Source organism: Manduca sexta, unplaced genomic scaffold (genome assembly GCF_014839805.1).
Source record: "Manduca sexta isolate Smith_Timp_Sample1 unplaced genomic scaffold, JHU_Msex_v1.0 HiC_scaffold_1186, whole genome shotgun sequence".
In the NCBI taxonomy this organism is placed as follows: Eukaryota; Metazoa; Arthropoda; class Insecta; order Lepidoptera; family Sphingidae; genus Manduca; species Manduca sexta.
In genome coordinates, this window is record NW_023592026.1 from 1 (window position 1) to 8,148 (window position 8,148).

Here is an 8,148-nt window from a genome sequence, read left to right on the forward strand (position 1 = left end):
TCGACGGGTTGGTGGCCATCATCACCCAGGGTGCCGCTGGCTCCCCGCCCTTCGCAAAAGTCGAGAAGGGCCAGGGATGCGTCGCGGCTCTGTTGGGGGACTTATGGATAGTAGGAGTTTATTTCTCCCCCAACAGACCCCTGGCCGAGTTCGAATCTTTCCTCGTTCGGCTGGGGGCCCTGGTTGAGCAGGGCCAACCTCACCCGGCGATCGTCGCCGGCGACTTCAACGCGAAGTCCGCGGTCTGGGGTTCGCCGGCGACCGACGCTCGTGGTAGGGTCCTGGAGGAATGGGCGATTTCCATCGGCCTGGCCGTCCTGAACAGGGGGTCGGTGAACACGTGCGTGCGGCACAACGGCGGGTCCATAGTGGATCTGTCGTTTGGGAGTCCCGCCGTCGCACGTCGTGTCCAGGGGAGCTGGAGAGTCCTCGTGGGCGTGGAGACGTTGTCGGACCATCGTTATATTAGGTTCGACGTCTCCGCGTCCCCGAGTATCCGGCCCAATAGTGTAGGTGGACCGAGTGCCCCTCGACAGGACGGCCCGCGGTGGGCGTTAAGGCGCCTCGACAGGAGGAGCCCTAGAGCTGGCCGCTCTGGCAGTGTCATGGCTCCCCGAGCCGGAGGGTCCGGTTCGGGTCCAGCAGGAGGCGGAGTGGTTCGGGGTGGCAATGTCGGATATTTGCGACGCCGCCATGCCCCGGGCGCTCCGTCGTCCTCCGCGGCGGGAGGTGTACTGGTGGTCGGCGGAGCTAGCGCAGTTGCGCGCGTCTTGCGTGGCTGCGCGCCGCCGATTCGCCAGGCATCGCCGCCGCCGCATTCGTAGTAGTGACCATGAAGACCAGGAGCGGCAGCTCTACGGCCTCTACAAGGAGGCGAAGAGAGCGCTGCGGGTGGCCATTCATAGGGCCAAGGTCGCGGCACGTAGGGAGTTTTTGGAGACTCTCGACGCGGACCCGTGGGGGCGCCCATACAAGCTAGTGATGAACAAACTTCGTTCAGCGGCGCCCCACTGTCGGAGAGTCTCAGGCCGGATCTTTTGGCTAACGTAGTCGCGACCTTGTTCCCGGCCACCGAGGTAACCACTCCTCCACCGATGGCGCCACCGGAAGTGGCGTCATCGTCGTCATCGGCAGGGGATATTCCAGAGGTTTCGCCCGCGGAAATGCGGGCGGCAGTGTTTCGGCTGCGGGGCAAAACACCGCCCCGGGTCTCGACGGCATCCCCGGGAAAGCCTGGGTGCTAGCCCTCGAGCACTTGGGGCCGCGGCTCCGCAGCCTATTCTCCGCTTGCATGGTGCAGGGCGTCTTCCCGGCGCGTTGGAAAACCGGGAAGCTCGTCCTGCTTAAGAAGGAAGGGAGACCCGCAGAGTCGCCGTCGGCCTACCGGCCCATCGTGCTGCTCGACGAGGTCGACAAACTTTTTAAGCGTATTCTACACACGCGCCTCGTCGAGCACCTCGAGAGGGTCGGTCCCAACTTGGCCGACAACCAGTTTGGTTTTCGGGGTGGACGCTCTACCGTCCACGCGATTCTGCGGGTCAAGTCGCAGGCGGAGGAAGCAGTGGCCAGGGGTAAAATAGTGATTGCTGTTTCCCTAGACATTTCCAATGCGTTTAATTCGCTCCCCTGGCCATGTATTAATGAAGCACTGCGGTACCACGCGGTGCCGCCCTATCTAAGGCGTCTGGTGCACGCGTACCTTTCTGACAGGTACGTGATGTATCCGGGCGCCGACGGGTGGCACCGGAGAGCGATGTCGTGCGGTGTCCCACAGGAGTCGGTTCTAGGCCCTCTCTTGTGGAACATCGGGTACGACTGGGTGCTCCGTAGTGCCAATCTCAGGGGCGTCGGCGTGACGTGCTATGCGGACGACACGCTAGTCACGGCCGCGTGCCAAGACCTTCCAGGACGCCGCGATTCTGGCGGTGGTGGGCGCCGGCCACGTAGTGAGCCGAATTAGGCGTTTGGGTTTGAAGGTGGCCCTCGAAAAAACCGAAGCCATTTGTTTCCACGGGCCTCGGCGGGGGCCACCGGCCGGTGCCCACATAGTGGTTGAGGGGGTGCAGATTCCCATCGGCAAAACGATGAAATATTTAGGTTTAATTTTGGATAGCCGATGGGACTTCCGCGCCCATTTCGAGAAGTTGAGGACGAAGTTGTCCAGGGCGGCGGGCGCTCTTTCTAGCCTGCTGCCCAACCTGGAAGGTCCATGGCGTTGTACGGCAGCCCGGTCTGGGCTGACGCCCTGGGGAGGCGTTCTATCGCCCTCCTGCGGGGCCCGCAGCGGGTCATTGCGCAGCGGGCCATACGGGCGTACCGCACGGTCTCGTACGAGGCGGCTTGTCTTTTGGCCGGATTCCTGCCCTGGGATCTGAACGCCAAAGCTCTCTCCGACACACGGAGATTAGCGCCGTGTGTCACCATTGTGACAACTGCCCGCGGGATACGGCCCAACATACGTTGGAGTCCTGCCCAGCCTGGGACGATGAACGCAGCGCTCTCGTTTTAGTCGTCGGAGGAGATCTCTCGCTGCCGGCCGTGGTTGCTTCCATGATCGGCAGCCCGGAGGCCTGGCGTGCGGTGGCCCACTTCTGCGAGGTGGTCCTCTCGCAGAAGGAGAGTGCCGAGAGGGATAGAGAGAGGGAGGATCCCTCCCGCCGTCAGAGGAGACGTAGGATTCGCCGGGTGGACGACTGACCGGCGTCTCCCGCCCTGTGGAATGGGGGCGTTTGGAGAATTCCACCACGGTATCCCCTGCCTGTCGTAAGAGGAGACTAATAGGGGCCACGAAGGGGTCGTCGGCGGGCAGCAGGGGCTGTCCGCCCTAGTGCATTTTGCACATCTTTCGGTTGACCCCGGGATGGACGGCAGTGTGCTGTTGGCCTCACACTGCCGTAGACGCCGAGGGCGTCCTTCGGTGCGCAGGGGCTTCTGAGCCCTCCCCCATAGGAGACGGGCCGCAAGGCGGCACCGCGCAGGGGCGGCTGCGGTCGCAGACTAGACACTTCAACGTCAGAGGAAGCCCGGCCGTCCCTAATGCGCCGAAGAGGGCCACCGCGGAGTTTTAGCTGGTAGGCCGTGCATAGGTTAAGTTGTATATAGGGTTAGGGACTCGGCCCGGCGGTCGCCCGAAGGTACCAAAAAAAAAAAAAAAAGGGGGTACACGTGTATCTACTTGCACTGCTCTCCCAGCGCATATAGTTGGTGGTGGGTTATATTTAGTATCTACTTGCACAGCGAATACGTAGGTGTACCAGGTATTAAAACCCGCATTAATGGCCCAAGGAAGTGTGTCGCGGTCCGGGATCAACCTGTGTATATCTTTTACAAGCAGGCCGGCATAATTATGGCAACTGGCGAGGGATTTCTCTCTCCGGACCCAACTCCGCTTTGCATCAGTAGGATAACTTTGCCGTGCTGGTATATAAAAATATATGTATAAATACATACCTACATTTGTTTATATTATACGGTAAACAGACAACGAATGTATCTATAGAAAGTGGATTTTTGAGATGAAGCAGTAAAGGAATATGTTTCTATTATAATTAGCGACTGGATACATAATGCAGCAGGTACCAGGCCCTGAAGCGTACCTTGGGAGAGGCCTCGCCTATGCAACGCGCTGTTGATGATGATAAGGCGGAGCTACTCTCGTTTTGCAGATTAAAACTACATAAAATAACTTTGTCCAAATTATGTCTAAACTTATATCTAAATTTACGTTAACTTATAAATTATATTACATCTAGATTTATATTTAAATCATAATTAAAATACTATATTTACAAACCTTAATTATCATAGTGTTATAATATTTGTAATCTCGCATTGTATAATAGTATAAATTAATAAGCGACAACAAACAGCCGAACGGGTCAACGCAATTTTATATTAGATAACTAGCGGATGACGCAGTGACCCGACCGGCTGAACGCTAGCCGAGGTTGGCCGAACTTTCGCGTTCGGGCACCGTTCGGCTCCCGAGCCTGGCCCGCCGCGACATGCGACGGCCAGCGCAGCGCACGCGCATGCATATTTGGAAGGAACAATTAATCAGCGATAATTCGGTTCCAACGCGAGACGCTTAACGCTTGATGCTTTACAGTTCCATGTGCCCGGGTAATTTGCAGCTGTTTAATTTTGTGTTCGCTTCTTTTATTATCTGTTTCTTATTTGTATTATCGCTCTTTTCTCCTTCTATTTTGTGTTGTGGAAAAACAAACTCTTTTGTGATCGTGATACGGGCTGATTTTTATTTAACGACCCGGAAAACTCTTAATGGACTTACGATCACACCTTCCCCACAATGATTTTCTTTTTATCAATCAATTCTAAATTAAACGGTTTTGTTATATTTAAAAGCAAATTGGAGTCATATTTTTTCTATAGGTACGGAGAAAGGTTTTAATCATATTAATGGCCCATAGAGTCATTCGATCCTTATAATGAACAGAATCGATATGCCTCATAAAAAGATTTTGCATAAATTTTCCATATTCTTGCTACTGTACATATCTATATCTGTCTTCAAAATGCAACAAAAATAAAACTTACATTGGAATCTAAAGTTTATATTTAATAAAGAAAATATTCGGCAAAACAGTACAAAGCCCAGTAAGAAAATCACGCATAGTATTTGAGCGTCTTAAAATATACGTATTCCATGAGCCTTTTTCTCATCAGCGCCCTTCTCAGCCATCATGATGATTGGCGCGTTTGTGTTTCCACTAACTATCTTTGGCATCGCACTCCCATCTATCACTCGAAGGCCTTTGGTACCGTAAACTAGGAACGAAGCATCTACTACACCTTCTCCCTCAGGCCCCATGGCACACGTCCCTACAGGATGCCACAAAGTAGTGACCATGTTCAAAATGTAGCATTTCCAATACTCAGGTGTGTTCATTATCAAATCCTTACATTGACTTATAGAACTAAAAAGTGTTGCATTGATTTTTCGCATTTGCGTTGTATTTAAAACAGTTAGAAAATCTTCCATAATCTTTGTATGTTTATCCAAATCGTCTGGGTCCGAGTAATAACCATTATATACGAGTGCTTTCTCCTCTGGGTTTTTATTTTCCAAATAAACCCTTCCTCTGGACTTTGGATGAAGTAGAACGTTAAGTACAAGTAGTTGATTTTTCTCTCCGATCTGGACAAATTGCTCACATATATCATTTTCAGATCTACTAACATTGCTACAAGCAAGCAAAGTTACCGGCGAACCAACATCCAACGGCATGGAAAAAGTTTGATAATTAGGATATGTTTGTGATTTATTCAACGCCACGTGTCCCACTAGTAAAGGATTGGGATATTTGTCTAGATTTTTTACTATATCAACACTATCAAGCAACGATGAAATATTCTTGCCTTTATTTATAAATATTGGAACTGTGGGGTGGTCCTGAAGATTTTCGCCTACATTTGGGGCATCTAGTAAAACTTGTATGCCCATTTCTTCCAAATGTTTTTTGGGTCCGACGCCAGATAACATTAATAATTGTGGACTGTTAATAGCTCCACCCGAAAGTATTACTTCTTTATCAGCCGTCAGATTTATAATTTTTCCGTTTGGAAGCTTTACCTCTACACTAATTGCCCGCATGTTTTCATCAAATAGAATCTTCCTACAATAAGTGTTTACCAATACTCGCAGATTTTCACGTTCTTTTATAGGTCTAAGAAATGCAAACGACGTGCTCTGACGAGTCTTATTGTCTATAGTAAACGTAGGTAAGGAGTATCCTAACTGATTGTATCCATTAGTATCGACTAGAATTTCATGCCCTCTCTGGTGAGGTGTATGTTCTTTGATTTGTGCGCTTGACTTGTGTATCCATCGTCGACTGTGTAATAGTTCCAGTCTTCGAAAGAGTAGTCCACGAGTGAATACAAACCCGGTACCTGGAAAATGTGTGACAAATATAATCAAATTGTTTCCCAATTATATTGTATGAAATGTTATATCATCCCTCACTTAATATTATTATACTAGACTGAAACTCTGCACTAACCATGCGAAAGAGACAGACGCCTCGTACGGTACTTCTCGAGGGCCAATACTCGGTTGAGTACGCTGTCGAGGTCTGAGGCTAATTTTCGGCTCAACACCCCAGGTACTGATGCCTCAAATTATTTCCCAGTAAATGATAATTGTCGCCCTTTTGGGCACGTAGCCTCCGTTAGTAGAGGCAATAAGTGACAAAACTTCTTCAAACTTATAGAACACCTGCTGCAACGGTTGCAGCTAGCAGTTACATTCCAAACTCAGCCAGCGTATTGGATGTCGAATACGATTAACTGTAGTAACAGTTCAAAGTGCCACATTTCTCGTCAATCGACTTTATATTTACTGTAATTACCACTTGATTGATAAAGTTACTTTACTACGAAGAAAAAATGATAACTAACTGTAGATTCGATAGAGGGATAGTCCCCCGCCTCCACTAGCATAACGGTCCAGTTGCTGATCTCAGTCAGTCTGTTTACAAGCACGCAGCCCGCCGAACCAGCGCCTACTATAATGAAGTCGGCATGCACTCCATCTGAAACTTTATAGGACAAAAACTTTAAAATAGCTATAACGGTTGTTTATATGGAAAGTATATGAGCCATTATGTCTATTATTTTAAACGGGTATTCTAAGTACCTGGACTATGATACTGTAAGTAATTAATCTAATATGAAGAGAGTGCTGTCTACATATTACAGCATAAGCGAATCTATTACCTCGCAAAAAAGCCGTAAGAGACATTTCTTTTTGACGACATTCCAGGAGGCTCCATACAATCTTTGTAAAGGTTACGTAGCTAGAAAAACTTTCAAAAAGAACCTTGGGAAATTATAATCACTTACCCCATAATTAACGCCTGTACAGTTGCTTGTAATCAAAAATGATTATAATAAACAAAAATCCAACCTTTGGAAGAGTAATCCGGCGGGTAATCTGAAGCATTCAAATTCAGGGTCGCATACAAGGCCAATGCAGATTGTATCCACTGAATTACAGAAGTCGTGAGGACTACCTCTAGAGCGCTCGATAGATAACCAAGAAGGTCCTTCCTTTGTAAAAAAAATCAATTAGATTGTGAAAATGGACAATGTTAATATATTTTAATAACAGAAATGGATCGCGGTCACTTTGGCCGGACTTATTGTTACACAATACATTTGTCATAGCAATTCCAAGTCCAACAGCACGTTATAGTATGTTGTTTCATTTTGTATGATTAGGAGGATTCCTAATAACCTCAATGAATTCTCTTTTCGTGCGAATCTCTGTTTCTTTAAACGCCAACAGCGCAAGAAATTATTATGATTCTTCTGGTATTGTGGGATTTTATGAGCGGTAAAAGTCACTTAACATCAGGAGATCCACTTGCTTCTACCTTGGATTGTGTTTCTTGAAAATATTACACAGTTGCAATCACACTTCTAAGAATTGTCTTTAAACGTGTAGCTTTCGATTGGACGTGTGTATCTCGTATCGCCTGATCTCACATTTTATAACTTTAGTTTAATAAAGAAAAAAAATACTTTTCCATGAAAAAAATGTATATCCCCTGTTCTGTTTAAATCTTACATTATTTTTGCAGTCGCTAATGCAGCGGGATTCATTTATACCCTAATTCTCATCATTAACATGCTGTAAATTTTATGCAGGTAAACATAAGTTTTATAATTGAGATAACATTTTTATCACGTAATATAAATCACGTTTTTTTTTGTTTCAAAGTAAAGGTAAAAGTAGGCGACGGTGTTTGTAATTCCATTCTATATTTTTCATCTTTATATAAGAGCGATATATAAATTACCTACTGGACATTAGTGCAGTCTCAGCTTAAGGAGACGTGAGCCTGACCTCCACTCAGGGCAATAGGTCCTAAGGAGCGCCAAAGGCTCTAGAGGACGCCACAAGTTCTGTCTGAAACGAAATATCCAACGCAAGGGTTTAGTCCAAAATTCGTATGTTGATCCTTCTATCTACTGTGTATATGTTAACTGTGTAGTTTAATATTTAAAAAGAATCGAGGACTGAACTTGGACTATTACTTTCCTATCCAATCTTCTTATTCCTGTTATCAACTATACTACACATATCCTCCTCGCATCGTAATCCTCATTGCTGAGGGTCGTGAT

At 47.6% G+C, this 8,148-nt stretch overlaps 1 long non-coding RNA gene across 2 annotated transcripts; it reads right to left on the reverse strand.

The window, feature by feature from the left end:
• Positions 1-5,798: 5,798 nt before the first annotated feature.
• LOC119191204 lies at positions 5,799-7,087 on the reverse strand. 2 transcript variants are annotated; one of them, XR_005113392.1, is made up of 3 exons: positions 6,929-7,087; positions 6,421-6,560; positions 5,799-5,913 (listed from the first exon to the last, which is right to left on the reverse strand). It is a non-coding gene; the product is annotated as an uncharacterized LOC119191204 (long non-coding RNA). The 2 variants fall into 2 exon arrangements; XR_005113393.1 differs by lacking the exon at positions 5,799-5,913 and adding an exon at positions 6,291-6,309.
• Positions 7,088-8,148: the final 1,061 nt, after the last annotated feature.